This window comes from Neovison vison, chromosome 2, assembly GCF_020171115.1.
Source record: "Neovison vison isolate M4711 chromosome 2, ASM_NN_V1, whole genome shotgun sequence".
NCBI classification, from domain to species: Eukaryota; Metazoa; Chordata; class Mammalia; order Carnivora; family Mustelidae; genus Neogale; species Neogale vison.
The window spans coordinates 147,852,717-147,880,434 of NC_058092.1; the positions used below are offsets into that span (position 1 = coordinate 147,852,717).

A 27,718-nucleotide genomic window follows, 5' to 3' on the forward strand; every position below is an offset into this window, starting at 1 on the left:
AAGGGCTGGGGAGTCCCGGGATGGGAGAGTGCCCGGAGGGACTTTGGCGAGGCCCCGGGGCCCGCAGGCGTCTGGGCCCCTGGGCGGGCGGGCGGGCGGGGAGGCAGGCGCCAGGACAAGGACAGGCGGAGGGGTGAGCCGCGGCGCGCGCCGGGGCCCGCGAAGCGCGCAGCAGGCTCTTGGGGCGGCCAGCTGCGGCGGCAGGCGTCTACGGCCATACCACCCTGAACGCGCCCGATCTCGTCTGATCTCGGAAGCTAAGCAGGGTCGGGCCTGGTTAGTACTTGGATGGGAGACCGCCTGGGAATACCGGGTGCTGTAGGCTTTTTCTTTCGCCCCCAAACGCTTGTCTTGTTTGGCCTTCCTCTTTTCTCTCCCCCTTCGGCCTCCCTCCCACTCGCTTGGCCGCCAACGCGGCGGCCTCCCAGCAGTCCCTGAACGCCGCAGCCCCTGAGCCCGGTCACCTCGGGCCCCTGACCCCCCGACCCCTGGCCACCCCAGCCCCAGCATCGCGGGCCCCTGGCCCCAAAAGGGCGGCCCGCTGCACGGGCGGCCGGCCACAACCCAGCCTTTCCGCCTCCACGCCACGAGGCCCAGCCGCGCCTCAGCCGACCTTGGGGGGCTGCTGGCAGGGAGAGGCAGTGTTGGAGGGGGCTCGGGGGCCAGAGGCAGGGAAAGGGGGACCGGGGTGAGGACCACGGCCATGGACGCGGGGAGGGGGTGGGGGCCGACGGGCTGTGGGAGGAGGGCGGGGAGGGGCGGGCCGGGGCCGGGGTTGTGGGGGACAGGAGGCAGGAGCGGGCCTCGACCCCGAGCTCGGGCAACCTCTCCTCGGGCCTGTGCGCCCGGGCCCGGGCCCTGGGCCCTGGATCCCCTAGCGAGGCCCTCGGGCTGCCCCCAGCTCCAAAGCCCACCGGCAGCCCGCCCCACCGCCCCACCCCTCCCGGCGCCCCCGCGACCTGGGCCCACCCTGCCCCTTCTCTCCACCGGGCCTGGGCTCCGCTCAGGCCGGAAGGGCATTCCCTTCCTTCTCACCGACCACCTCCCCTTCGCCCCTGGGGCCCCGCGCCCGGGCCGAGGTGCCCAGGACGCCAGATGGCCGACGCTCGTGGGCTCCCGGCGCCTTGGGCACTCGGCTCCACCCTGCGTCTCCCGGGAGCAGCCACGGCAAGCGCGGGGCTGTCTCGCTCCGAGAAAGACCGGAGGCGCCGCACACCGGGCCAAGAGAGGCCCCCGCCCCGCCCCCGGCCCCACGCCACACCCCACACCCCACACCCCACACCCCACACCAGAAGACTAGACCCATGAAAGAATCCCTGGCAGGCCCCCAGGCCAGACCGGGTGCTGGGCAGGAAAGGGAGCCGAACGGGACTGCTGACACCTCACCGGCAGGTCCTCGGGCTCCCCGGGCTCCTCCGGCAGCTCCAGGGCGCCGCCACCTAGGCCAAAGCCCTGCCCAAGCACGCCGGCCCTCCCTCCCGGGACAGGTGCCAGGCCACCGCAGCCTCCTGGGTGGGTGGTGTCTTGTCCGAGTGCGTGTGTGCGCGGGTGTGTGCGTGCGTGTGTGTGTTCCTGTGCGTGTGAGTGGGTGTGTGAGCGTTGCGTGCACCCGTGTCTCCGACCCGGTCCCTGTCCCCATGCCGGTCAGGGTCACCGCGTCTGTCCTGGGAGCTGGGGGTGTGGAGGGTCTGGGGGGGTGGGGGGGACTGCGGGTTGGAGAGTCTGTCTCTGGGGCTCTGCGTTCTGGCCGTCTGTGCAGACATCCCTCAGTCTGTGTCTGTCCCTGTGTCTCCGTGGGTATCCCTGTGTCCGTGTAGGTGAGCCGGCCTATCGTGTCTCTGGTCAGGGCCTGTTGCGGGTGGGTGGCGAGGGGAAGCGCGCGGAGGAAGGGTCACGGGGCGGGGCTGCCGCTTCTGGGCGGGTGTGTGGCATCGCCCGTGTCCTCGTGGCCTCGGGTGGGCTGGGAGCGAGGCGGGGTGCAGAGGAGGGGAGAACCGAACCCGTCCAAGCCGTGCCCAGCCGAGCCGAGCAGAGCCGAGCCGAGCCGAGCCGAGCCGAGCCGAGCAGAGCTGACTGGAGGAGAGTAGAGGAGAGCAGAGGAGAGCAGAGGAGAGGAGAGCATAAGAGAGCAGAGGAGAGGAGAGGAGAGGAGAGCAGAGGAGAGGAGAGGAGAGGAGGGAAGGCCAGGTGGCCAGCTGGGCCAGGCCTAGGGCGCTGGGTGGGCGCTGGGGGGCGCTGTGCTCACCGCGCGCGGGCCGGAGGACACAGCCCCTTGACACCTGCAGAGGCACGGGGCGGAGGGGCTGGGGAGTCCCGGGATGGGAGAGTGCCCGGAGGGACTTTGGCGAGGCCCCGGGGCCCGCAGGCGTCTGGGCCCCTGGGCGGGCGGGCGGGCGGGGAGGCAGGCGCCAGGACAAGGACAGGCGGAGGGGTGAGCCGCGGCGCGCGCCGGGGCCCGCGAAGCGCGCAGCAGGCTCTTGGGGCGGCCAGCTGCGGCGGCAGGCGTCTAAGGCCATACCACCCTGAACGCGCCCGATCTCGTCTGATCTCGGAAGCTAAGCAGGGTCGGGCCTGGTTAGTACTTGGATGGGAGACCGCCTGGGAATACCGGGTGCTGTAGGCTTTTTCTTTCGCCCCCAAACGCTTGTCTTGTTTGGCCTTCCTCTTTTCTCTCCCCCTTCGGCCTCCCTCCCACTCGCTTGGCCGCCAACGCGGCGGCCTCCCAGCAGTCCCTGAACGCCGCAGCCCCGGAGCCCGGTCACCTCGGGCCCCTGACCCCCCGACCCCTGGCCACCCCAGCCCCAGCATCGCGGGCCCCTGGCCCCAAAAGGGCGGCCCGCTGCACGGGCGGCCGGCCACAACCCAGCCTTTCCGCCTCCACGCCACGAGGCCCAGCCGCGCCTCAGCCGACCTTGGGGGGCTGCTGGCAGGGAGAGGCAGTGTTGGAGGGGGCTCGGGGGCCAGAGGCAGGGAAAGGGGGACCGGGGTGAGGACCACGGCCATGGACGCGGGGAGGGGGTGGGGGCCGACGGGCTGTGGGAGGAGGGCGGGGAGGGGCGGGCCGGGGCCGGGGTTGTGGGGGACAGGAGGCAGGAGCGGGCCTCGACCCCGGGCTCGGGCAACCTCTCCTCGGGCCTGTGCGCCCGGGCCCGGGCCCTGGGCCCTGGATCCCCTAGCGAGGCCCTCGGGCTGCCCCCAGCTCCAAAGCCCACCGGCAGCCCGCCCCACCGCCCCACCCCTCCCGGCGCCCCCGCGACCTGGGCCCACCCTGCCCCTTCTCTCCACCGGGCCTGGGCTCCGCTCAGGCCGGAAGGGCATTCCCTTCCTTCTCACCGACCACCTCCCCTTCGCCCCTGGGGCCCCGCGCCCGGGCCGAGGTGCCCAGGACGCCAGATGGCCGACCCGCGTGGGCTCCCGGCGCCTTGGGCACTCGGCTCCACCCTGCGTCTCCCGGGAGCAGCCACGGCAAGCGCGGGGCTGTCTCGCTCCGAGAAAGACCGGAGGCGCCGCACACCGGGCCAAGAGAGGCCCCCGCCCCGCCCCCGGCCCCACGCCACACCCCACACCCCACACCCCACACCCCACACCCCACACCAGAAGACTAGACCCATGAAAGAATCCCTGGCAGGCCCCCAGGCCAGACCGGGTGCTGGGCAGGAAAGGGAGCCGAACGGGACTGCTGACACCTCACCGGCAGGTCCTCGGGCTCCCCGGGCTCCTCCGGCAGCTCCAGGGCGCCGCCACCTAGGCCAAAGCCCTGCCCAAGCACGCCGGCCCTCCCTCCCGGGACAGGTGCCAGGCCACCGCAGCCTCCTGGGTGGGTGGTGTCTTGTCCGAGTGCGTGTGTGCGCGGGTGTGTGCGTGCGTGTGTGTGTTCCTGTGCGTGTGAGTGGGTGTGTGAGCGTTGCGTGCACCCGTGTCTCCGACCCGGTCCCTGTCCCCATGCCGGTCAGGGTCACCGCGTCTGTCCTGGGAGCTGGGGGTGTGGAGGGTCTGGGGGGGTGGGGGGGACTGCGGGTTGGAGAGTCTGTCTCTGGGGCTCTGCGTTCTGGCCGTCTGTGCAGACATCCCTCAGTCTGTGTCTGTCCCTGTGTCTCCGTGGGTATCCCTGTGTCCGTGTAGGTGAGCCGGCCTATCGTGTCTCTGGTCAGGGCCTGTTGCGGGTGGGTGGCGAGGGGAAGCGCGCGGAGGAAGGGTCACGGGGCGGGGCTGCCGCTTCTGGGCTGGTGTGTGGCATCGCCCGTGTCCTCGTGGCCTCGGGTGGGCTGGGAGCGAGGCGGGGTGCAGAGGAGGGGAGAACCGAACCCGTCCAAGCCGTGCCGAGCCGAGCCGAGCCGAGCCGAGCCGAGCCGAGCAGAGCAGAGCTGACTGGAGGAGAGTAGAGGAGAGCAGAGGAGAGCAGAGGAGAGGAGAGCATAAGAGAGCAGAGGAGAGGAGAGGAGAGGAGAGCAGAGGAGAGGAGAGGAGAGGAGGGAAGGCCAGGTGGCCAGCTGGGCCAGGCCTAGGGCGCTGGGTGGGCGCTGGGGGGCGCTGTGCTCACCGCGCGCGGGCCCGAGGACACAGCCCCTTGCCACCTGCAGAGGCACGGGGCGGAGAGGCTGGGGAGTCCCGGGATGGGAGAGTGCCCGGAGGGACTTTGGCGAGGCCCCGGGGCCCGCAGGCGTCTGGGCCCCTGGGCGGGCGGGCGGGCGGGGAGGCAGGCGCCAGGACAAGGACAGGCGGAGGGGTGAGCCGCGGCGCGCGCCGGGGCCCGCGAAGCGCGCAGCAGGCTCTTGGGGCGGCCAGCTGCGGCGGCAGGCGTCTACGGCCATACCACCCTGAACGCGCCCGATCTCGTCTGATCTCGGAAGCTAAGCAGGGTCGGGCCTGGTTAGTACTTGGATGGGAGACCGCCTGGGAATACCGGGTGCTGTAGGCTTTTTCTTTCGCCCCCAAACGCTTGTCTTGTTTGGCCTTCCTCTTTTCTCTCCCCCTTCGGCCTCCCTCCCACTCGCTTGGCCGCCAACGCGGCGGCCTCCCAGCAGTCCCTGAACGCCGCAGCCCCTGAGCCCGGTCACCTCGGGCCCCTGACCCCCCGACCCCTGGCCACCCCAGCCCCAGCATCGCGGGCCCCTGGCCCCAAAAGGGCGGCCCGCTGCACGGGCGGCCGGCCACAACCCAGCCTTTCCGCCTCCACGCCACGAGGCCCAGCCGCGCCTCAGCCGACCTTGGGGGGCTGCTGGCAGGGAGAGGCAGTGTTGGAGGGGGCTCAGGGGCCAGAGGCAGGGAAAGGGGGACCGGGGTGAGTACCACGGCCATGGACGCGGGGAGGGGGTGGGGGCCGACGGGCTGTGGGAGGAGGGCGGGGAGGGGCGGGCCGGGGCCGGGGTTGTGAGGGACAGGAGGCAGGAGCGGGCCTCGACCCCGGGCTCGGGCAACCTCTCCTCGGGCCTGTGCGCCCGGGCCCGGGCCCTGGGCCCTGGATCCCCTAGCGAGGCCCTCGGGCTGCCCACAGCTCCAAAGCCCACCGGCAGCCCGCCCCACCGCCCCACCCCTCCCGGCGCCCCCGCGACCTGGGCCCACCCTGCCCCTTCTCTCCACCGGGCCTGGGCTCCGCTCAGGCCGGAAGGGCATTCCCTTCCTTCTCACCGACCACCTCCCCTTCGCCCCTGGGGCCCCGCGCCCGGGCCGAGGTGCCCAGGACGCCAGATGGCCGACCCTCGTGGGCTCCCGGCGCCTTGGGCACTCGGCTCCACCCTGCGTCTCCCGGGAGCAGCCACGGCAAGCGCGGGGCTGTCTCGCTCCGAGAAAGACCGGAGGCGCCGCACACCGGGCCAAGAGAGGCCCCCGCCCCGCCCCCGGCCCCACGCCACACCCCACACCCCACACCCCACACCCCACACCAGAAGACTAGACCCATGAAAGAATCCCTGGCAGGCCCCCAGGCCAGACCGGGTGCTGGGCAGGAAAGGGAGCCGAACGGGACTGCTGACACCTCACCGGCAGGTCCTCGGGCTCCCCGGGCTCCTCCGGCAGCTCCAGGGCGCCGCCACCTAGGCCAAAGCCCTGCCCAAGCACGCCGGCCCTCCCTCCCGGGACAGGTGCCAGGCCACCGCAGCCTCCTGGGTGGGTGGTGTCTTGTCCGAGTGCGTGTGTGCGCGGGTGTGTGCGTGCGTGTGTGTGTTCCTGTGCGTGTGAGTGGGTGTGTGAGCGTTGCGTGCACCCGTGTCTCCGACCCGGTCCCTGTCCCCATGCCGGTCAGGGTCACCGCGTCTGTCCTGGGAGCTGGGGGTGTGGAGGGTCTGGGGGGGTGGGGGGGACTGCGGGTTGGAGAGTCTGTCTCTGGGGCTCTGCGTTCTGGCCGTCTGTGCAGACATCCCTCAGTCTGTGTCTGTCCCTGTGTCTCCGTGGGTATCCCTGTGTCCGTGTAGGTGAGCCGGCCTATCGTGTCTCTGGTCAGGGCCTGTTGCGGGTGGGTGGCGAGGGGAAGCGCGCGGAGGAAGGGTCACGGGGCGGGGCTGCCGCTTCTGGGCTGGTGTGTGGCATCGCCCGTGTCCTCGTGGCCTCGGGTGGGCTGGGAGCGAGGCGGGGTGCAGAGGAGGGGAGAACCGAACCCGTCCAAGCCGTGCCGAGCCGAGCCGAGCCGAGCCGAGCCGAGCCGAGCAGAGCAGAGCTGACTGGAGGAGAGTAGAGGAGAGCAGAGGAGAGCAGAGGAGAGGAGAGCATAAGAGAGCAGAGGAGAGGAGAGGAGAGGAGAGCAGAGGAGAGGAGAGGAGAGGAGGGAAGGCCAGGTGGCCAGCTGGGCCAGGCCTAGGGCGCTGGGTGGGCGCTGGGGGGCGCTGTGCTCACCGCGCGCGGGCCCGAGGACACAGCCCCTTGCCACCTGCAGAGGCACGGGGCGGAGAGGCTGGGGAGTCCCGGGATGGGAGAGTGCCCGGAGGGACTTTGGCGAGGCCCCGGGGCCCGCAGGCGTCTGGGCCCCTGGGCGGGCGGGCGGGCGGGGAGGCAGGCGCCAGGACAAGGACAGGCGGAGGGGTGAGCCGCGGCGCGCGCCGGGGCCCGCGAAGCGCGCAGCAGGCTCTTGGGGCGGCCAGCTGCGGCGGCAGGCGTCTACGGCCATAGCACCCTGAACGCGCCCGATCTCGTCTGATCTCGGAAGCTAAGCAGGGTCGGGCCTGGTTAGTACTTGGATGGGAGACCGCCTGGGAATACCGGGTGCTGTAGGCTTTTTCTTTCGCCCCCAAACGCTTGTCTTGTTTGGCCTTCCTCTTTTCTCTCCCCCTTCGGCCTCCCTCCCACTCGCTTGGCCGCCAACGCGGCGGCCCCCAGCAGGCCCTGAACGCCGCAGCCCCGGAGCCCGGTCACCTCGGGCCCCTGACCCCCCGACCCCTGGCCACCCCAGCCCCAGCATCGCGGGCCCCTGGCCCCAAAAGGGCGGCCCGCTGCACGGGCGGCCGGCCACAACCCAGCCTTTCCGCCTCCACGCCACGAGGCCCAGCCGCGCCTCAGCCTACCTTGGGGGGCTGCTGGGAGGGAGAGGCAGTGTTGGAGGGGGCTCAGGGGCCAGAGGCAGGGAAAGGGGGACCGGGGTGAGGACCACGGCCATGGACGCGGGGAGGGGGTGGGGGCCGACGGGCTGTGGGAGGAGGGCGGGGAGGGGCGGGCCGGGGCCGGGGTTGTGAGGGACAGGAGGCAGGAGCGGGCCTCGACCCCGGGCTCGGGCAACCTCTCCTCGGGCCTGTGCGCCCGGGCCCGGGCCCTGGGCCCTGGATCCCCTAGCGAGGCCCTCGGGCTGCCCACAGCTCCAAAGCCCACCGGCAGCCCGCCCCACCGCCCCACCCCTCCCGGCGCCCCCGCGACCTGGGCCCACCCTGCCCCTTCTCTCCACCGGGCCTGGGCTCCGCTCAGGCCGGAAGGGCATTCCCTTCCTTCTCACCGACCACCTCCCCTTCGCCCCTGGGGCCCCGCGCCCGGGCCGAGGTGCCCAGGACGCCAGATGGCCGACCCTCGTGGGCTCCCGGCGCCTTGGGCACTCGGCTCCACCCTGCGTCTCCCGGGAGCAGCCACGGCAAGCGCGGGGCTGTCTCGCTCCGAGAAAGACCGGAGGCGCCGCACACCGGGCCAAGAGAGGCCCCCGCCCCGCCCCCGGCCCCACGCCACACCCCACACCCCACACCCACACACCCCACACCAGAAGACTAGACCCATGAAAGAATCCCTGGCAGGCCCCCAGGCCAGACCGGGTGCTGGGCAGGAAAGGGAGCCGAACGGGACTGCTGACACCTCACCGGCAGGTCCTCGGGCTCCCCGGGCTCCTCCGGCAGCTCCAGGGCGCCGCCACCTAGGCCAAAGCCCTGCCCAAGCACGCCGGCCCTCCCTCCCGGGACAGGTGCCAGGCCACCGCAGCCTCCTGGGTGGGTGGTGTCTTGTCCGAGTGCGTGTGTGCGCGGGTGTGTGCGTGCGTGTGTGTGTTCCTGTGCGTGTGAGTGGGTGTGTGAGCGTTGCGTGCACCCGTGTCTCCGACCCGGTCCCTGTCCCCATGCCGGTCAGGGTCACCGCGTCTGTCCTGGGAGCTGGGGGTGTGGAGGGTCTGGGGGGGTGGGGGGGACTGCGGGTTGGAGAGTCTGTCTCTGGGGCTCTGCGTTCTGGCCGTCTGTGCAGACATCCCTCAGTCTGTGTCTGTCCCTGTGTCTCCGTGGGTATCCCTGTGTCCGTGTAGGTGAGCCGGCCTATCGTGTCTCTGGTCAGGGCCTGTTGCGGGTGGGTGGCGAGGGGAAGCGCGCGGAGGAAGGGTCACGGGGCGGGGCTGCCGCTTCTGGGCGGGTGTGTGGCATCGCCCGTGTCCTCGTGGCCTCGGGTGGGCTGGGAGCGAGGCGGGGTGCAGAGGAGGGGAGAACCGAACCCGTCCAAGCCGTGCCCAGCCGAGCCGAGCAGAGCCGAGCCGAGCCGAGCCGAGCCGAGCCGAGCAGAGCTGACTGGAGGAGAGTAGAGGAGAGCAGAGGAGAGCAGAGGAGAGGAGAGCATAAGAGAGCAGAGGAGAGGAGAGGAGAGGAGAGCAGAGGAGAGGAGAGGAGAGGAGGGAAGGCCAGGTGGCCAGCTGGGCCAGGCCTAGGGCGCTGGGTGGGCGCTGGGGGGCGCTGTGCTCACCGCGCGCGGGCCCGAGGACACAGCCCCTTGCCACCTGCAGAGGCACGGGGCGGAGGGGCTGGGGAGTCCCGGGATGGGAGAGTGCCCGGAGGGACTTTGGCGAGGCCCCGGGGCCCGCAGGCGTCTGGGCCCCTGGGCGGGCGGGCGGGCGGGGAGGCAGGCGCCAGGACAAGGACAGGCGGAGGGGTGAGCCGCGGCGCGCGCCGGGGCCCGCGAAGCGCGCAGCAGGCTCTTGGGGCGGCCAGCTGCGGCGGCAGGCGTCTACGGCCATACCACCCTGAACGCGCCCGATCTCGTCTGATCTCGGAAGCTAAGCAGGGTCGGGCCTGGTTAGTACTTGGATGGGAGACCGCCTGGGAATACCGGGTGCTGTAGGCTTTTTCTTTCGCCCCCAAACGCTTGTCTTGTTTGGCCTTCCTCTTTTCTCTCCCCCTTCGGCCTCCCTCCCACTCGCTTGGCCGCCAACGCGGCGGCCTCCCAGCAGTCCCTGAACGCCGCAGCCCCTGAGCCCGGTCACCTCGGGCCCCTGACCCCCCGACCCCTGGCCACCCCAGCCCCAGCATCGCGGGCCCCTGGCCCCAAAAGGGCGGCCCGCTGCACGGGCGGCCGGCCACAACCCAGCCTTTCCGCCTCCACGCCACGAGGCCCAGCCGCGCCTCAGCCGACCTTGGGGGGCTGCTGGCAGGGAGAGGCAGTGTTGGAGGGGGCTCGGGGGCCAGAGGCAGGGAAAGGGGGACCGGGGTGAGGACCACGGCCATGGACGCGGGGAGGGGGTGGGGGCCGACGGGCTGTGGGAGGAGGGCGGGGAGGGGCGGGCCGGGGCCGGGGTTGTGGGGGACAGGAGGCAGGAGCGGGCCTCGACCCCGGGCTCGGGCAACCTCTCCTCGGGCCTGTGCGCCCGGGCCCGGGCCCTGGGCCCTGGATCCCCTAGCGAGGCCCTCGGGCTGCCCCCAGCTCCAAAGCCCACCGGCAGCCCGCCCCACCGCCCCACCCCTCCCGGCGCCCCCGCGACCTGGGCCCACCCTGCCCCTTCTCTCCACCGGGCCTGGGCTCCGCTCAGGCCGGAAGGGCATTCCCTTCCTTCTCACCGACCACCTCCCCTTCGCCCCTGGGGCCCCGCGCCCGGGCCGAGGTGCCCAGGACGCCAGATGGCCGACCCGCGTGGGCTCCCGGCGCCTTGGGCACTCGGCTCCACCCTGCGTCTCCCGGGAGCAGCCACGGCAAGCGCGGGGCTGTCTCGCTCCGAGAAAGACCGGAGGCGCCGCACACCGGGCCAAGAGAGGCCCCCGCCCCGCCCCCGGCCCCACGCCACACCCCACACCCCACACCCCACACCCCACACCCCACACCAGAAGACTAGACCCATGAAAGAATCCCTGGCAGGCCCCCAGGCCAGACCGGGTGCTGGGCAGGAAAGGGAGCCGAACGGGACTGCTGACACCTCACCGGCAGGTCCTCGGGCTCCCCGGGCTCCTCCGGCAGCTCCAGGGCGCCGCCACCTAGGCCAAAGCCCTGCCCAAGCACGCCGGCCCTCCCTCCCGGGACAGGTGCCAGGCCACCGCAGCCTCCTGGGTGGGTGGTGTCTTGTCCGAGTGCGTGTGTGCGCGGGTGTGTGCGTGCGTGTGTGTGTTCCTGTGCGTGTGAGTGGGTGTGTGAGCGTTGCGTGCACCCGTGTCTCCGACCCGGTCCCTGTCCCCATGCCGGTCAGGGTCACCGCGTCTGTCCTGGGAGCTGGGGGTGTGGAGGGTCTGGGGGGGTGGGGGGGACTGCGGGTTGGAGAGTCTGTCTCTGGGGCTCTGCGTTCTGGCCGTCTGTGCAGACATCCCTCAGTCTGTGTCTGTCCCTGTGTCTCCGTGGGTATCCCTGTGTCCGTGTAGGTGAGCCGGCCTATCGTGTCTCTGGTCAGGGCCTGTTGCGGGTGGGTGGCGAGGGGAAGCGCGCGGAGGAAGGGTCACGGGGCGGGGCTGCCGCTTCTGGGCTGGTGTGTGGCATCGCCCGTGTCCTCGTGGCCTCGGGTGGGCTGGGAGCGAGGCGGGGTGCAGAGGAGGGGAGAACCGAACCCGTCCAAGCCGTGCCGAGCCGAGCCGAGCCGAGCCGAGCCGAGCAGAGCAGAGCTGACTGGAGGAGAGTAGAGGAGAGCAGAGGAGAGCAGAGGAGAGGAGAGCATAAGAGAGCAGAGGAGAGGAGAGGAGAGGAGAGGAGAGCAGAGGAGAGGAGAGGAGAGGAGAGCAGAGGAGAGGAGAGGAGGGAAGGCCAGGTGGCCAGCTGGGCCAGGCCTAGGGCGCTGGGTGGGCGCTGGGGGGCGCTGTGCTCACCGCGCGCGGGCCCGAGGACACAGCCCCTTGCCACCTGCAGAGGCACGGGGCGGAGGGGCTGGGGAGTCCCGGGATGGGAGAGTGCCCGGAGGGACTTTGGCGAGGCCCCGGGGCCCGCAGGCGTCTGGGCCCCTGGGCGGGCGGGCGGGCGGGGAGGCAGGCGCCAGGACAAGGACAGGCGGAGGGGTGAGCCGCGGCGCGCGCCGGGGCCCGCGAAGCGCGCAGCAGGCTCTTGGGGCGGCCAGCTGCGGCGGCAGGCGTCTACGGCCATACCACCCTGAACGCGCCCGATCTCGTCTGATCTCGGAAGCTAAGCAGGGTCGGGCCTGGTTAGTACTTGGATGGGAGACCGCCTGGGAATACCGGGTGCTGTAGGCTTTTTCTTTCGCCCCCAAACGCTTGTCTTGTTTGGCCTTCCTCTTTTCTCTCCCCCTTCGGCCTCCCTCCCACTCGCTTGGCCGCCAACGCGGCGGCCTCCCAGCAGTCCCTGAACGCCGCAGCCCCTGAGCCCGGTCACCTCGGGCCCCTGACCCCCCGACCCCTGGCCACCCCAGCCCCAGCATCGCGGGCCCCTGGCCCCAAAAGGGCGGCCCGCTGCACGGGCGGCCGGCCACAACCCAGCCTTTCCGCCTCCACGCCACGAGGCCCAGCCGCGCCTCAGCCGACCTTGGGGGGCTGCTGGCAGGGAGAGGCAGTGTTGGAGGGGGCTCGGGGGCCAGAGGCAGGGAAAGGGGGACCGGGGTGAGGACCACGGCCATGGACGCGGGGAGGGGGTGGGGGCCGACGGGCTGTGGGAGGAGGGCGGGGAGGGGCGGGCCGGGGCCGGGGTTGTGGGGGACAGGAGGCAGGAGCGGGCCTCGACCCCGGGCTCGGGCAACCTCTCCTCGGGCCTGTGCGCCCGGGCCCGGGCCCTGGGCCCTGGATCCCCTAGCGAGGCCCTCGGGCTGCCCCCAGCTCCAAAGCCCACCGGCAGCCCGCCCCACCGCCCCACCCCTCCCGGCGCCCCCGCGACCTGGGCCCACCCTGCCCCTTCTCTCCACCGGGCCTGGGCTCCGCTCAGGCCGGAAGGGCATTCCCTTCCTTCTCACCGACCACCTCCCCTTCGCCCCTGGGGCCCCGCGCCCGGGCCGAGGTGCCCAGGACGCCAGATGGCCGACCCTCGTGGGCTCCCGGCGCCTTGGGCACTCGGCTCCACCCTGCGTCTCCCGGGAGCAGCCACGGCAAGCGCGGGGCTGTCTCGCTCCGAGAAAGACCGGAGGCGCCGCACACCGGGCCAAGAGAGGCCCCCGCCCCGCCCCCGGCCCCACGCCACACCCCACACCCCACACCCCACACCCCACACCAGAAGACTAGACCCATGAAAGAATCCCTGGCAGGCCCCCAGGCCAGACCGGGTGCTGGGCAGGAAAGGGAGCCGAACGGGACTGCTGACACCTCACCGGCAGGTCCTCGGGCTCCCCGGGCTCCTCCGGCAGCTCCAGGGCGCCGCCACCTAGGCCAAAGCCCTGCCCAAGCACGCCGGCCCTCCCTCCCGGGACAGGTGCCAGGCCACCAAAGCCTCCTGGGTGGGTGGTGTCTTGTCCGAGTGCGTGTGTGCGCGGGTGTGTGCGTGCGTGTGTGTGTTCCTGTGCGTGTGAGTGGGTGTGTGAGCGTTGCGTGCACCCGTGTCTCCGACCCGGTCCCTGTCCCCATGCCGGTCAGGGTCACCGCGTCTGTCCTGGGAGCTGGGGGTGTGGAGGGTCTGGGGGGGTGGGGGGGACTGCGGGTTGGAGAGTCTGTCTCTGGGGCTCTGCGTTCTGGCCGTCTGTGCAGACATCCCTCAGTCTGTGTCTGTCCCTGTGTCTCCGTGGGTATCCCTGTGTCCGTGTAGGTGAGCCGGCCTATCGTGTCTCTGGTCAGGGCCTGTTGCGGGTGGGTGGCGAGGGGAAGCGCGCGGAGGAAGGGTCACGGGGCGGGGCTGCCGCTTCTGGGCTGGTGTGTGGCATCGCCCGTGTCCTCGTGGCCTCGGGTGGGCTGGGAGCGAGGCGGGGTGCAGAGGAGGGGAGAACCGAACCCGTCCAAGCCGTGCCGAGCCGAGCCGAGCCGAGCCGAGCCGAGCAGAGCAGAGCTGACTGGAGGAGAGTAGAGGAGAGCAGAGGAGAGCAGAGGAGAGGAGAGCATAAGAGAGCAGAGGAGAGGAGAGGAGAGGAGAGGAGAGCAGAGGAGAGGAGAGGAGAGGAGAGCAGAGGAGAGGAGAGGAGGGAAGGCCAGGTGGCCAGCTGGGCCAGGCCTAGGGCGCTGGGTGGGCGCTGGGGGGCGCTGTGCTCACCGCGCGCGGGCCCGAGGACACAGCCCCTTGCCACCTGCAGAGGCACGGGGTGGAGGGGCTGGGGAGTCCCGGGATGGGAGAGTGCCCGGAGGGACTTTGGCGAGGCCCCGGGGCCCGCAGGCGTCTGGGCCCCTGGGCGGGCGGGCGGGCGGGGAGGCAGGCGCCAGGACAAGGACAGGCGGAGGGGTGAGCCGCGGCCGCGCGCCGGGGCCCGCGAAGCGCGCAGCAGGCTCTTGGGGCGGCCAGCTGCGGCGGCAGGCGTCTACGGCCATACCACCCTGAACGCGCCCGATCTCGTCTGATCTCGGAAGCTAAGCAGGGTCGGGCCTGGTTAGTACTTGGATGGGAGACCGCCTGGGAATACCGGGTGCTGTAGGCTTTTTCTTTCGCCCCCAAACGCTTGTCTTGTTTGGCCTTCCTCTTTTCTCTCCCCCTTCGGCCTCCCTCCCACTCGCTTGGCCGCCAACGCGGCGGCCTCCCAGCAGTCCCTGAACGCCGCAGCCCCTGAGCCCGGTCACCTCGGGCCCCTGACCCCCCGACCCCTGGCCACCCCAGCCCCAGCATCGCGGGCCCCTGGCCCCAAAAGGGCGGCCCGCTGCACGGGCGGCCGGCCACAACCCAGCCTTTCCGCCTCCACGCCACGAGGCCCAGCCGCGCCTCAGCCGACCTTGGGGGGCTGCTGGCAGGGAGAGGCAGTGTTGGAGGGGGCTCGGGGGCCAGAGGCAGGGAAAGGGGGACCGGGGTGAGGACCACGGCCATGGACGCGGGGAGGGGGTGGGGGCCGACGGGCTGTGGGAGGAGGGCGGGGAGGGGCGGGCCGGGGGCCGGGGTTGTGGGGGACAGGAGGCAGGAGCGGGCCTCGACCCCGGGCTCGGGCAACCTCTCCTCGGGCCTGTGCGCCCGGGCCCGGGCCCTGGGCCCTGGATCCCCTAGCGAGGCCCTCGGGCTGCCCCCAGCTCCAAAGCCCACCGGCAGCCCGCCCCACCGCCCCACCCCTCCCGGCGCCCCCGCGACCTGGGCCCACCCTGCCCCTTCTCTCCACCGGGCCTGGGCTCCGCTCAGGCCGGAAGGGCATTCCCTTCCTTCTCACCGACCACCTCCCCTTCGCCCCTGGGGCCCCGCGCCCGGGCCGAGGTGCCCAGGACGCCAGATGGCCGACCCGCGTGGGCTCCCGGCGCCTTGGGCACTCGGCTCCACCCTGCGTCTCCCGGGAGCAGCCACGGCAAGCGCGGGGCTGTCTCGCTCCGAGAAAGACCGGAGGCGCCGCACACCGGGCCAAGAGAGGCCCCCGCCCCGCCCCCGGCCCCACGCCACACCCCACACCCCACACCCCACACCCCACACCCCACACCAGAAGACTAGACCCATGAAAGAATCCCTGGCAGGCCCCCAGGCCAGACCGGGTGCTGGGCAGGAAAGGGAGCCGAACGGGACTGCTGACACCTCACCGGCAGGTCCTCGGGCTCCCCGGGCTCCTCCGGCAGCTCCAGGGCGCCGCCACCTAGGCCAAAGCCCTGCCCAAGCACGCCGGCCCTCCCTCCCGGGACAGGTGCCAGGCCACCGCAGCCTCCTGGGTGGGTGGTGTCTTGTCCGAGTGCGTGTGTGCGCGGGTGTGTGCGTGCGTGTGTGTGTTCCTGTGCGTGTGAGTGGGTGTGTGAGCGTTGCGTGCACCCGTGTCTCCGACCCGGTCCCTGTCCCCATGCCGGTCAGGGTCACCGCGTCTGTCCTGGGAGCTGGGGGTGTGGAGGGTCTGGGGGGGTGGGGGGGACTGCGGGTTGGAGAGTCTGTCTCTGGGGCTCTGCGTTCTGGCCGTCTGTGCAGACATCCCTCAGTCTGTGTCTGTCCCTGTGTCTCCGTGGGTATCCCTGTGTCCGTGTAGGTGAGCCGGCCTATCGTGTCTCTGGTCAGGGCCTGTTGCGGGTGGGTGGCGAGGGGAAGCGCGCGGAGGAAGGGTCACGGGGCGGGGCTGCCGCTTCTGGGCGGGTGTGTGGCATCGCCCGTGTCCTCGTGGCCTCGGGTGGGCTGGGAGCGAGGCGGGGTGCAGAGGAGGGGAGAACCGAACCCGTCCAAGCCGTGCCCAGCCGAGCCGAGCAGAGCCGAGCCGAGCCGAGCCGAGCCGAGCCGAGCAGAGCTGACTGGAGGAGAGTAGAGGAGAGCAGAGGAGAGCAGAGGAGAGGAGAGCATAAGAGAGCAGAGGAGAGGAGAGGAGAGCAGAGGAGAGGAGAGGAGGGAAGGCCAGGTGGCCAGCTGGGCCAGGCCTAGGGCGCTGGGTGGGCGCTGGGGGGCGCTGTGCTCACCGCGCGCGGGCCCGAGGACACAGCCCCTTGCCACCTGCAGAGGCACGGGGCGGAGGGGCTGGGGAGTCCCGGGATGGGAGAGTGCCCGGAGGGACTTTGGCGAGGCCCCGGGGCCCGCAGGCGTCTGGGCCCCTGGGCGGGCGGGCGGGCGGGGAGGCAGGCGCCAGGACAAGGACAGGCGGAGGGGTGAGCCGCGGCGCGCGCCGGGGCCCGCGAAGCGCGCAGCAGGCTCTTGGGGCGGCCAGCTGCGGCGGCAGGCGTCTACGGCCATACCACCCTGAACGCGCCCGATCTCGTCTGATCTCGGAAGCTAAGCAGGGTCGGGCCTGGTTAGTACTTGGATGGGAGACCGCCTGGGAATACCGGGTGCTGTAGGCTTTTTCTTTCGCCCCCAAACGCTTGTCTTGTTTGGCCTTCCTCTTTTCTCTCCCCCTTTGGCCTCCCTCCCACTCGCTTGGCCGCCAACGCGGCGGCCTCCCAGCAGTCCCTGAACGCCGCAGCCCCTGAGCCCGGTCACCTCGGGCCCCTGACCCCCCGACCCCTGGCCACCCCAGCCCCAGCATCGCGGGCCCCTGGCCCCAAAAGGGCGGCCCGCTGCACGGGCGGCCGGCCACAACCCAGCCTTTCCGCCTCCACGCCACGAGGCCCAGCCGCGCCTCAGCCGACCTTGGGGGGCTGCTGGCAGGGAGAGGCAGTGTTGGAGGGGGCTCGGGGGCCAGAGGCAGGGAAAGGGGGACCGGGGTGAGGACCACGGCCATGGACGCGGGGAGGGGGTGGGGGCCGACGGGCTGTGGGAGGAGGGCGGGGAGGGGCGGGCCGGGGCCGGGGTTGTGGGGGACAGGAGGCAGGAGCGGGCCTCGACCCCGAGCTCGGGCAACCTCTCCTCGGGCCTGTGCGCCCGGGCCCGGGCCCTGGGCCCTGGATCCCCTAGCGAGGCCCTCGGGCTGCCCCCAGCTCCAAAGCCCACCGGCAGCCCGCCCCACCGCCCCACCCCTCCCGGCGCCCCCGCGACCTGGGCCCACCCTGCCCCTTCTCTCCACCGGGCCTGGGCTCCGCTCAGGCCGGAAGGGCATTCCCTTCCTTCTCACCGACCACCTCCCCTTCGCCCCTGGGGCCCCGCGCCCGGGCCGAGGTGCCCAGGACGCCAGATGGCCGACCCTCGTGGGCTCCCGGCGCCTTGGGCACTCGGCTCCACCCTGCGTCTCCCGGGAGCAGCCACGGCAAGCGCGGGGCTGTCTCGCTCCGAGAAAGACCGGAGGCGCCGCACACCGGGCCAAGAGAGGCCCCCGCCCCGCCCCCAGCCCCACGCCACACCCCACACCCCACACCCCACACCCCACACCAGAAGACTAGACCCATGAAAGAATCCCTGGCAGGCCCCCAGGCCAGACCGGGTGCTGGGCAGGAAAGGGAGCCGAACGGGACTGCTGACACCTCACCGGCAGGTCCTCGGGCTCCCCGGGCTCCTCCGGCAGCTCCAGGGCGCCGCCACCTAGGCCAAAGCCCTGCCCAAGCACGCCGGCCCTCCCTCCCGGGACAGGTGCCAGGCCACCGCAGCCTCCTGGGTGGGTGGTGTCTTGTCCGAGTGCGTGTGTGCGCGGGTGTGTGCGTGCGTGTGTGTGTTCCTGTGCGTGTGAGTGGGTGTGTGAGCGTTGCGTGCACCCGTGTCTCCGACCCGGTCCCTGTCCCCATGCCGGTCAGGGTCACCGCGTCTGTCCTGGGAGCTGGGGGTGTGGAGGGTCTGGGGGGGTGGGGGGGACTGCGGGTTGGAGAGTCTGTCTCTGGGGCTCTGCGTTCTGGCCGTCTGTGCAGACATCCCTCAGTCTGTGTCTGTCCCTGTGTCTCCGTGGGTATCCCTGTGTCCGTGTAGGTGAGCCGGCCTATCGTGTCTCTGGTCAGGGCCTGTTGCGGGTGGGTGGCGAGGGGAAGCGCGCGGAGGAAGGGTCACGGGGCGGGGCTGCCGCTTCTGGGCTGGTGTGTGGCATCGCCCGTGTCCTCGTGGCCTCGGGTGGGCTGGGAGCGAGGCGGGGTGCAGAGGAGGGGAGAACCGAACCCGTCCAAGCCGTGCCGAGCCGAGCCGAGCCGAGCCGAGCCGAGCAGAGCAGAGCTGACTGGAGGAGAGTAGAGGAGAGCAGAGGAGAGCAGAGGAGAGGAGAGCATAAGAGAGCAGAGGAGAGGAGAGGAGAGGAGAGCAGAGGAGAGGAGAGGAGAGGAGGGAAGGCCAGGTGGCCAGCTGGGCCAGGCCTAGGGCGCTGGGTGGGCGCTGGGGGGCGCTGTGCTCACCGCGCGCGGGCCCGAGGACACAGCCCCTTGCCACCTGCAGAGGCACGGGGCGGAGAGGCTGGGGAGTCCCGGGATGGGAGAGTGCCCGGAGGGACTTTGGCGAGGCCCCGGGGCCCGCAGGCGTCTGGGCCCCTGGGCGGGCGGGCGGGCGGGGAGGCAGGCGCCAGGACAAGGACAGGCGGAGGGGTGAGCCGCGGCGCGCGCCGGGGCCCGCGAAGCGCGCAGCAGGCTCTTGGGGCGGCCAGCTGCGGCGGCAGGCGTCTACGGCCATACCACCCTGAACGCGCCCGATCTCGTCTGATCTCGGAAGCTAAGCAGGGTCGGGCCTGGTTAGTACTTGGATGGGAGACCGCCTGGGAATACCGGGTGCTGTAGGCTTTTTCTTTCGCCCCCAAACGCTTGTCTTGTTTGGCCTTCCTCTTTTCTCTCCCCCTTCGGCCTCCCTCCCACTCGCTTGGCCGCCAACGCGGCGGCCTCCCAGCAGTCCCTGAACGCCGCAGCCCCTGAGCCCGGTCACCTCGGGCCCCTGACCCCCCGACCCCTGGCCACCCCAGCCCCAGCATCGCGGGCCCCTGGCCCCAAAAGGGCGGCCCGCTGCACGGGCGGCCGGCCACAACCCAGCCTTTCCGCCTCCACGCCACGAGGCCCAGCCGCGCCTCAGCCTACCTTGGGGGGCTGCTGGGAGGGAGAGGCAGTGTTGGAGGGGGCTCAGGGGCCAGAAGCAGGGAAAGGGGGACCGGGGTGAGGACCACGGCCATGGACGCGGGGAGGGGGTGGGGGCCGACGGGCTGTGGGAGGAGGGCGGGGAGGGGCGGGCCGGGGCCGGGGTTGTGAGGGACAGGAGGCAGGAGCGGGCCTCGACCCCGGGCTCGGGCAACCTCTCCTCGGGCCTGTGCGCCCGGGCCCGGGCCCTGGGCCCTGGATCCCCTAGCAAGGCCCTCGGGCTGCCCCCAGCTCCAAAGCCCACCGGCAGCCCGCCCCACCGCCCCACCCCTCCAGGCGCCCCCGCGACCTGGGCCCACCCTGCCCCTTCTCTCCACCGGGCCTGGGCTCCGCTCAGGCCGGAAGGGCATTCCCTTCCTTCTCACCGACCACCTCCCCTTCGCCCCTGGGGCCCCGCGCCCGGGCCGAGGTGCCCAGGACGCCAGATGGCCGACCCTCGTGGGCTCCCGGCGCCTTGGGCACTCGGCTCCACCCTGCGTCTCCCGGGAGCAGCCACGGCAAGCGCGGGGCTGTCTCGCTCCGAGAAAGACCGGAGGCGCCGCACACCGGGCCAAGAGAGGCCCCCGCCCCGCCCCCGGCCCCACGCCACACCCCCCCACCCCACACCCCACACCCCACACCCCACACCAGAAGACTAGACCCATGAAAGAATCCCTGGCAGGCCCCCAGGCCAGACCGGGTGCTGGGCAGGAAAGGGAGCCGAACGGGACTGCTGACACCTCACCGGCAGGTCCTCGGGCTCCCCGGGCTCCTCCGGCAGCTCCAGGGCGCCGCCACCTAGGCCAAAGCCCTGCCCAAGCACGCCGGCCCTCCCTCCCGGGACAGGTGCCAGGCCACCGCAGCCTCCTGGGTGGGTGGTGTCTTGTCCGAGTGCGTGTGTGCGCGGGTGTGTGCGTGCGTGTGGGTGTTCCTGTGCGTGTGAGTGGGTGTGTGAGCGTTGCGTGCACCCGTGTCTCCGACCCGGTCCCTGTCCCCATGCCGGTCAGGGTCACCGCGTCTGTCCTGGGAGCTGGGGGTGTGGAGGGTCTGGGGGGGTGGGGGGGACTGCGGGTTGGAGAGTCTGTCTCTGGGGCTCTGCGTTCTGGCCGTCTGTGCAGACATCCCTCAGTCTGTGTCTGTCCCTGTGTCTCCGTGGGTATCCCTGTGTCCGTGTAGGTGAGCCGGCCTATCGTGTCTCTGGTCAGGGCCTGTTGCGGGTGGGTGGCGAGGGGAAGCGCGCGGAGGAAGGGTCACGGGGCGGGGCTGCCGCTTCTGGGCGGGTGTGTGGCATCGCCCGTGTCCTCGTGGCCTCGGGTGGGCTGGGAGCGAGGAGGGGTGCAGAGGAGGGGAGAACCGAACCCGTCCAAGCCGTGCCCAGCCGAGCCGAGCAGAGCCGAGCCTAGCCGAGCCGAGCCGAGCCGAGCAGAGCTGACTGGAGGAGAGTAGAGGAGAGCAGAGGAGAGCAGAGGAGAGGAGAGCATAAGAGAGCAGAGGAGAGGAGAGGAGAGCAGAGGAGAGGAGAGGAGAGGAGGGAAGGCCAGGTGGCCAGCTGGGCCAGGCCTAGGGCGCTAGGTGGGCGCTGGGGGGCGCTGTGCTCACCGCGCGCGGGCCCGAGGACACAGCCCCTTGCCACCTGCAGAGGCACGGGGCGGAAGGGCTGGGGAGTCCCGGGATGGGAGAGTGCCCGGAGGGACTTTGGCGAGGCCCCGGGGCCCGCAGGCGTCTGGGCCCCTGGGCGGGCGGGCGGGCGGGGAGGCAGGCGCCAGGACAAGGACAGGCGGAGGGGTGAGCCGCGGCGCGCGCCGGGGCCCGCGAAGCGCGCAGCAGGCTCTTGGGGCGGCCAGCTGCGGCGGCAGGCGTCTACGGCCATACCACCCTGAACGCGCCCGATCTCGTCTGATCTCGGAAGCTAAGCAGGGTCGGGCCTGGTTAGTACTTGGATGGGAGACCGCCTGGGAATACCGGGTGCTGTAGGCTTTTTCTTTCGCCCCAAACGCTTGTCTTGTTTGGCCTTCCTCTTTTCTCTCCCCCTTCGGCCTCCCTCCCACTCGCTTGGCCGCCAACGCGGCGGCCTCCCAGCAGTCCCTGAACGCCGCAGCCCCTGAGCCCGGTCACCTCGGGCCCCTGACCCCCCGACCCCTGGCCACCCCAGCCCCAGCATCGCGGGCCCCTGGCCCCAAAAGGGCGGCCCGCTGCACGGGCGGCCGGCCACAACCCAGCCTTTCCGCCTCCACGCCACGAGGCCCAGCCGCGCCTCAGCCGACCTTGGGGGGCTGCTGGCAGGGAGAGGCAGTGTTGGAGGGGGCTCGGGGGCCAGAGGCAGGGAAAGGGGGACCGGGGTGAGGACCACGGCCATGGACGCGGGGAGGGGGTGGGGGCCGACGGGCTGTGGGAGGAGGGCGGGGAGGGGCGGGCCGGGGCCGGGGTTGTGGGGGACAGGAGGCAGGAGCGGGCCTCGACCCCGAGCTCGGGCAACCTCTCCTCGGGCCTGTGCGCCCGGGCCCGGGCCCTGGGCCCTGGATCCCCTAGCGAGGCCCTCGGGCTGCCCCCAGCTCCAAAGCCCACCGGCAGCCCGCCCCACCGCCCCACCCCTCCCGGCGCCCCCGCGACCTGGGCCCACCCTGCCCCTTCTCTCCACCGGGCCTGGGCTCCGCTCAGGCCGGAAGGGCATTCCCTTCCTTCTCACCGACCACCTCCCCTTCGCCCCTGGGGCCCCGCGCCCGGGCCGAGGTGCCCAGGACGCCAGATGGCCGACGCTCGTGGACTCCCGGCGCCTTGGGCACTCGGCTCCACCCTGCGTCTCCCGGAGCAGCCACGGCAAGCGCGGGGTTGTCTCGCTCCGAGAAAGACCGGAGGCGCCGCACACCGGGCCAAGAGAGGCCCCCGCCCCGCCCCCGGCCCCCACGCCACTCCCCACACCCCACACCCCACACCCCACACCAGAAGACTAGACCCATGAAAGAATCCCTGGCAGGCCCCCAGGCCAGACCGGGTGCTGGGCAGGAAAGGGAGCCGAACGGGACTGCTGACACCTCACCGGCAGGTCCTCGGGCTCCCCGGGCTCCTCCGGCAGCTCCAGGGCGCCGCCACCTAGGCCAAAGCCCTGCCCAAGCACGCCGGCCCTCCCTCCCGGGACAGGTGCCAGGCCACCGCAGCCTCCTGGGTGGGTGGTGTCTTGTCCGAGTGCGTGTGTGCGCGGGTGTGTGCGTGCGTGTGTGTGTTCCTGTGCGTGTGAGTGGGTGTGTGAGCGTTGCGTGCACCCGTGTCTCCGACCCGGTCCCTGTCCCCATGCCGGTCAGGGTCACCGCGTCTGTCCTGGGAGCTGGGGGTGTGGAGGGTCTGGGGGGGGGGGGGGGGACTGCGGGTTGGAGAGTCTGTCTCTGGGGCTCTGCGTTCTGGCCGTCTGTGCAGACATCCCTCAGTCTGTGTCTGTCCCTGTGTCTCCGTGGGTATCCCTGTGTCCGTGTAGGTGAGCCGGCCTATCGTGTCTCTGGTCAGGGCCTGTTGCGGGTGGGTGGCGAGGGGAAGCGCGCGGAGGAAGGGTCACGGGGCGGGGCTGCCGCTTCTGGGCGGGTGTGTGGCATCGCCCGTGTCCTCGTGGCCTCGGGTGGGCTGGGAGCGAGGCGGGGGTGCAGAGGAGGGGAGAACCGAACCCGTCCAAGCCGTGCCCAGCCGAGCCGAGCAGAGCCGAGCCGAGCCGAGCCGAGCCGAGCCGAGCAGAGCTGACTGGAGGAGAGTAGAGGAGAGCAGAGGAGAGCAGAGGAGAGGAGAGCATAAGAGAGCAGAGGAGAGGAGAGGAGAGGAGAGCAGAGGAGAGGAGAGGAGAGGAGGGAAGGCCAGGTGGCCAGCTGGGCCAGGCCTAGGGCGCTGGGTGGGCGCTGGGGGGCGCTGTGCTCACCGCGCGCGGGCCGGAGGACACAGCCCCTTGCCACCTGCAGAGGCACGGGGCGGAGGGGCTGGGGAGTCCCGGGATGGGAGAGTGCCCGGAGGGACTTTGGCGAGGCCCCGGGGCCCGCAGGCGTCTGGGCCCCTGGGGGGGGCGGGCGGGCGGGGAGGCAGGCGCCAGGACAAGGACAGGCGGAGGGGTGAGCCGCGGCGCGCGCAGGGGCCCGCGAAGCGCGCAGCAGGCTCTTGGGGCGGCCAGCTGCGGCGGCAGGCGTCTAAGGCCATACCACCCTGAACGCGCCCGATCTCGTCTGATCTCGGAAGCTAAGCAGGGTCGGGCCTGGTTAGTACTTGGATGGGAGACCGCCTGGGAATACCGGGTGCTGTAGGCTTTTTCTTTCGCCCCCAAACGCTTGTCTTGTTTGGCCTTCCTCTTTTCTCTCCCCCTTCGGCCTCCCTCCCACTCGCTTGGCCGCCAACGCGGCGGCCTCCCAGCAGTCCCTGAACGCCGCAGCCCCGGAGCCCGGTCACCTCGGGCCCCTGACCCCCCGACCCCTGGCCACCCCAGCCCCAGCATCGCGGGCCCCTGGCCCCAAAAGGGCGGCCCGCTGCACGGGCGGCCGGCCACAACCCAGCCTTTCCGCCTCCACGCCACGAGGCCCAGCCGCGCCTCAGCCGACCTTGGGGGGCTGCTGGCAGGGAGAGGCAGTGTTGGAGGGGGCTCGGGGGCCAGAGGCAGGGAAAGGGGGACCGGGGTGAGGACCACGGCCATGGACGCGGGGAGGGGGTGGGGGCCGACGGGCTGTGGGAGGAGGGCGGGGAGGGGCGGGCCGGGGCCGGGGTTGTGGGGGACAGGAGGCAGGAGCGGGCCTCGACCCCGGGCTCGGGCAACCTCTCCTCGGGCCTGTGCGCCCGGGCCCGGGCCCTGGGCCCTGGATCCCCTAGCGAGGCCCTCGGGCTGCCCCCAGCTCCAAAGCCCACCGGCAGCCCGCCCCACCGCCCCACCCCTCCCGGCGCCCCCCCCGACCTGGGCCCACCCTGCCCCTTCTCTCCACCGGGCCTGGGCTCCGCTCAGGCCGGAAGGGCATTCCCTTCCTTCTCACCGACCACCTCCCCTTCGCCCCTGGGGCCCCGCGCCCGGGCCGAGGTGCCCAGGACGCCAGATGGCCGACCCGCGTGGGCTCCCGGCGCCTTGGGCACTCGGCTCCACCCTGCGTCTCCCGGGAGCAGCCACGGCAAGCGCGGGGCTGTCTCGCTCCGAGAAAGACCGGAGGCGCCGCACACCGGGCCAAGAGAGGCTCCCGCCACGCCCCGGCCCCACGCCACACCCCACACCCCACACCCCACACCCCACACCCCACACCAGAAGACTAGACCCATGAAAGAATCCCTGGCAGGCCCCCAGGCCAGACCGGGTGCTGGGCAGGAAAGGGAGCCGAACGGGACTGCTGACACCTCACCGGCAGGTCCTCGGGCTCCCCGGGCTCCTCCGGCAGCTCCAGGGCGCCGCCACCTAGGCCAAAGCCCTGCCCAAGCACGCCGGCCCTCCCTCCCGGGACAGGTGCCAGGCCACCGCAGCCTCCTGGGTGGGTGGTGTCTTGTCCGAGTGCGTGTGTGCGCGGGTGTGTGCGTGCGTGTGTGTGTTCCTGTGCGTGTGAGTGGGTGTGTGAGCGTTGCGTGCACCCGTGTCTCCGACCCGGTCCCTGTCCCCATGCCGGTCAGGGTCACCGCGTCTGTCCTGGGAGCTGGGGGTGTGGAGGGTCTGGGGGGGTGGGGGGGACTGCGGGTTGGAGAGTCTGTCTCTGGGGCTCTGCGTTCTGGCCGTCTGTGCAGACATCCCTCAGTCTGTGTCTGTCCCTGTGTCTCCGTGGGTATCCCTGTGTCCGTGTAGGTGAGCCGGCCTATCGTGTCTCTGGTCAGGGCCTGTTGCGGGTGGGTGGCGAGGGGAAGCGCGCGGAGGAAGGGTCACGGGGCGGGGCTGCCGCTTCTGGGCTGGTGTGTGGCATCGCCCGTGTCCTCGTGGCCTCGGGTGGGTTGGGAGCGAGGCGGGGTGCAGAGGAGGGGAGAACCGAACCCGTCCAAGCCGTGCCGAGCCGAGCCGAGCCGAGCCGAGCCGAGCCGAGCAGAGCAGAGCTGACTGGAGGAGAGTAGAGGAGAGCAGAGGAGAGCAGAGGAGAGGAGAGCATAAGAGAGCAGAGGAGAGGAGAGGAGAGGAGAGCAGAGGAGAGGAGAGGAGAGGAGGGAAGGCCAGGTGGCCAGCTGGGCCAGGCCTAGGGCGCTGGGTGGGCGCTGGGGGGCGCTGTGCTCACCGCGCGCGGGCCCGAGGACACAGCCCCTTGCCACCTGCAGAGGCACGGGGCGGAGAGGCTGGGGAGTCCCGGGATGGGAGAGTGCCCGGAGGGACTTTGGCGAGGCCCCGGGGCCCGCAGGCGTCTGGGCCCCTGGGCGGGCGGGCGGGCGGGGAGGCAGGCGCCAGGACAAGGACAGGCGGAGGGGTGAGCCGCGGCGCGCGCCGGGGCCCGCGAAGCGCGCAGCAGGCTCTTGGGGCGGCCAGCTGCGGCGGCAGGCGTCTACGGCCATACCACCCTGAACGCGCCCGATCTCGTCTGATCTCGGAAGCTAAGCAGGGTCGGGCCTGGTTAGTACTTGGATGGGAGACCGCCTGGGAATACCGGGTGCTGTAGGCTTTTTCTTTCGCCCCCAAACGCTTGTCTTGTTTGGCCTTCCTCTTTTCTCTCCCCCTTCGGCCTCCCTCCCACTCGCTTGGCCGCCAACGCGGCGGCCTCCCAGCAGTCCCTGAACGCCGCAGCCCCTGAGCCCGGTCACCTCGGGCCCCTGACCCCCCGACCCCTGGCCACCCCAGCCCCAGCATCGCGGGCCCCTGGCCCCAAAAGGGCGGCCCGCTGCACGGGCGGCCGGCCACAACCCAGCCTTTCCGCCTCCACGCCACGAGGCCCAGCCGCGCCTCAGCCTACCTTGGGGGGCTGCTGGCAGGGAGAGGCAGTGTTGGAGGGGGCTCAGGGGCCAGAGGCAGGGAAAGGGGGACCGGGGTGAGGACCACGGCCATGGACGCGGGGAGGGGGTGGGGGCCGACGGGCTGTGGGAGGAGGGCGGGGAGGGGCGGGCCGGGGCCGGGGTTGTGAGGGACAGGAGGCAGGAGCGGGCCTCGACCCCGGGCTCGGGCAACCTCTCCTCGGGCCTGTGCGCCCGGGCCCGGGCCCTGGGCCCTGGATCCCCTAGCGAGGCCCTCGGGCTGCCCACAGCTCCAAAGCCCACCGGCAGCCCGCCCCACCGCCCCACCCCTCCCGGCGCCCCCGCGACCTGGGCCCACCCTGCCCCTTCTCTCCACCGGGCCTGGGCTCCGCTCAGGCCGGAAGGGCATTCCCTTCCTTCTCACCGACCACCTCCCCTTCGCCCCTGGGGCCCCGCGCCCGGGCCGAGGTGCCCAGGACGCCAGATGGCCGACCCTCGTGGGCTCCCGGCGCCTTGGGCACTCGGCTCCACCCTGCGTCTCCCGGGAGCAGCCACGGCAAGCGCGGGGCTGTCTCGCTCCGAGAAAGACCGGAGGCGCCGCACACCGGGCCAAGAGAGGCCCCCGCCCCGCCCCCGGCCCCACGCCACACCCCACACCCCACACCCCACACCCCACACCAGAAGACTAGACCCATGAAAGAATCCCTGGCAGGCCCCCAGGCCAGACCGGGTGCTGGGCAGGAAAGGGAGCCGAACGGGACTGCTGACACCTCACCGGCAGGTCCTCGGGCTCCCCGGGCTCCTCCGGCAGCTCCAGGGCGCCGCCACCTAGGCCAAAGCCCTGCCCAAGCACGCCGGCCCTCCCTCCCGGGACAGGTGCCAGGCCACCGCAGCCTCCTGGGTGGGTGGTGTCTTGTCCGAGTGCGTGTGTGCGCGGGTGTGTGCGTGCGTGTGTGTGTTCCTGTGCGTGTGAGTGGGTGTGTGAGCGTTGCGTGCACCCGTGTCTCCGACCCGGTCCCTGTCCCCATGCCGGTCAGGGTCACCGCGTCTGTCCTGGGAGCTGGGGGTGTGGAGGGTCTGGGGGGGTGGGGGGGACTGCGGGTTGGAGAGTCTGTCTCTGGGGCTCTGCGTTCTGGCCGTCTGTGCAGACATCCCTCAGTCTGTGTCTGTCCCTGTGTCTCCGTGGGTATCCCTGTGTCCGTGTAGGTGAGCCGGCCTATCGTGTCTCTGGTCAGGGCCTGTTGCGGGTGGGTGGCGAGGGGAAGCGCGCGGAGGAAGGGTCACGGGGCGGGGCTGCCGCTTCTGGGCTGGTGTGTGGCATCGCCCGTGTCCTCGTGGCCTCGGGTGGGCTGGGAGCGAGGCGGGGTGCAGAGGAGGGGAGAACCGAACCCGTCCAAGCCGTGCCGAGCCGAGCCGAGCCGAGCCGAGCCGAGCCGAGCAGAGCAGAGCTGACTGGAGGAGAGTAGAGGAGAGCAGAGGAGAGCAGAGGAGAGGAGAGCATAAGAGAGCAGAGGAGAGGAGAGGAGAGGAGAGCAGAGGAGAGGAGAGGAGAGGAGGGAAGGCCAGGTGGCCAGCTGGGCCAGGCCTAGGGCGCTGGGTGGGCGCTGGGGGGCGCTGTGCTCACCGCGCGCGGGCCCGAGGACACAGCCCCTTGCCACCTGCAGAGGCACGGGGCGGAGAGGCTGGGGAGTCCCGGGATGGGAGAGTGCCCGGAGGGACTTTGGCGAGGCCCCGGGGCCCGCAGGCGTCTGGGCCCCTGGGCGGGCGGGCGGGCGGGGAGGCAGGCGCCAGGACAAGGACAGGCGGAGGGGTGAGCCGCGGCGCGCGCC

General features: G+C 72.3%; 12 non-coding genes across 12 annotated transcripts; all 12 read left to right on the plus strand.

Annotated features, from left to right (window-relative positions):
• The first annotated feature begins 206 nt into the window (after positions 1-206).
• LOC122901464 lies at positions 207-325 on the plus strand. The gene has a single exon (XR_006383492.1). It is a non-coding gene; the product is annotated as a 5S ribosomal RNA (ribosomal RNA).
• A 2,179-nt stretch (positions 326-2,504) lies between these two features.
• On the plus strand, positions 2,505-2,623 carry LOC122901284. The gene has a single exon (XR_006383415.1). It is a non-coding gene; the product is annotated as a 5S ribosomal RNA (ribosomal RNA).
• Positions 2,624-4,799: 2,176 nt separating this feature from the next.
• LOC122901476 lies at positions 4,800-4,918 on the plus strand. The gene has a single exon (XR_006383497.1). It is a non-coding gene; the product is annotated as a 5S ribosomal RNA (ribosomal RNA).
• A 2,169-nt stretch (positions 4,919-7,087) lies between these two features.
• On the plus strand, positions 7,088-7,206 carry LOC122901272. The gene has a single exon (XR_006383403.1). It is a non-coding gene; the product is annotated as a 5S ribosomal RNA (ribosomal RNA).
• Positions 7,207-9,385: 2,179 nt separating this feature from the next.
• LOC122901487 lies at positions 9,386-9,504 on the plus strand. Its single transcript, XR_006383505.1, has one exon. It is a non-coding gene; the product is annotated as a 5S ribosomal RNA (ribosomal RNA).
• Positions 9,505-11,700: 2,196 nt separating this feature from the next.
• On the plus strand, positions 11,701-11,819 carry LOC122901500. The gene has a single exon (XR_006383516.1). It is a non-coding gene; the product is annotated as a 5S ribosomal RNA (ribosomal RNA).
• Positions 11,820-14,009: 2,190 nt separating this feature from the next.
• On the plus strand, positions 14,010-14,128 carry LOC122901512. The gene has a single exon (XR_006383526.1). It is a non-coding gene; the product is annotated as a 5S ribosomal RNA (ribosomal RNA).
• A 2,177-nt stretch (positions 14,129-16,305) lies between these two features.
• On the plus strand, positions 16,306-16,424 carry LOC122901524. Its single transcript, XR_006383537.1, has one exon. It is a non-coding gene; the product is annotated as a 5S ribosomal RNA (ribosomal RNA).
• Positions 16,425-18,588: 2,164 nt separating this feature from the next.
• On the plus strand, positions 18,589-18,707 carry LOC122901535. The gene has a single exon (XR_006383547.1). It is a non-coding gene; the product is annotated as a 5S ribosomal RNA (ribosomal RNA).
• A 2,182-nt stretch (positions 18,708-20,889) lies between these two features.
• LOC122901548 lies at positions 20,890-21,008 on the plus strand. Its single transcript, XR_006383557.1, has one exon. It is a non-coding gene; the product is annotated as a 5S ribosomal RNA (ribosomal RNA).
• Positions 21,009-23,189: 2,181 nt separating this feature from the next.
• On the plus strand, positions 23,190-23,308 carry LOC122901285. The gene has a single exon (XR_006383416.1). It is a non-coding gene; the product is annotated as a 5S ribosomal RNA (ribosomal RNA).
• Positions 23,309-25,484: 2,176 nt separating this feature from the next.
• Positions 25,485-25,603, plus strand: LOC122901559. Its single transcript, XR_006383566.1, has one exon. It is a non-coding gene; the product is annotated as a 5S ribosomal RNA (ribosomal RNA).
• Positions 25,604-27,718: the final 2,115 nt, after the last annotated feature.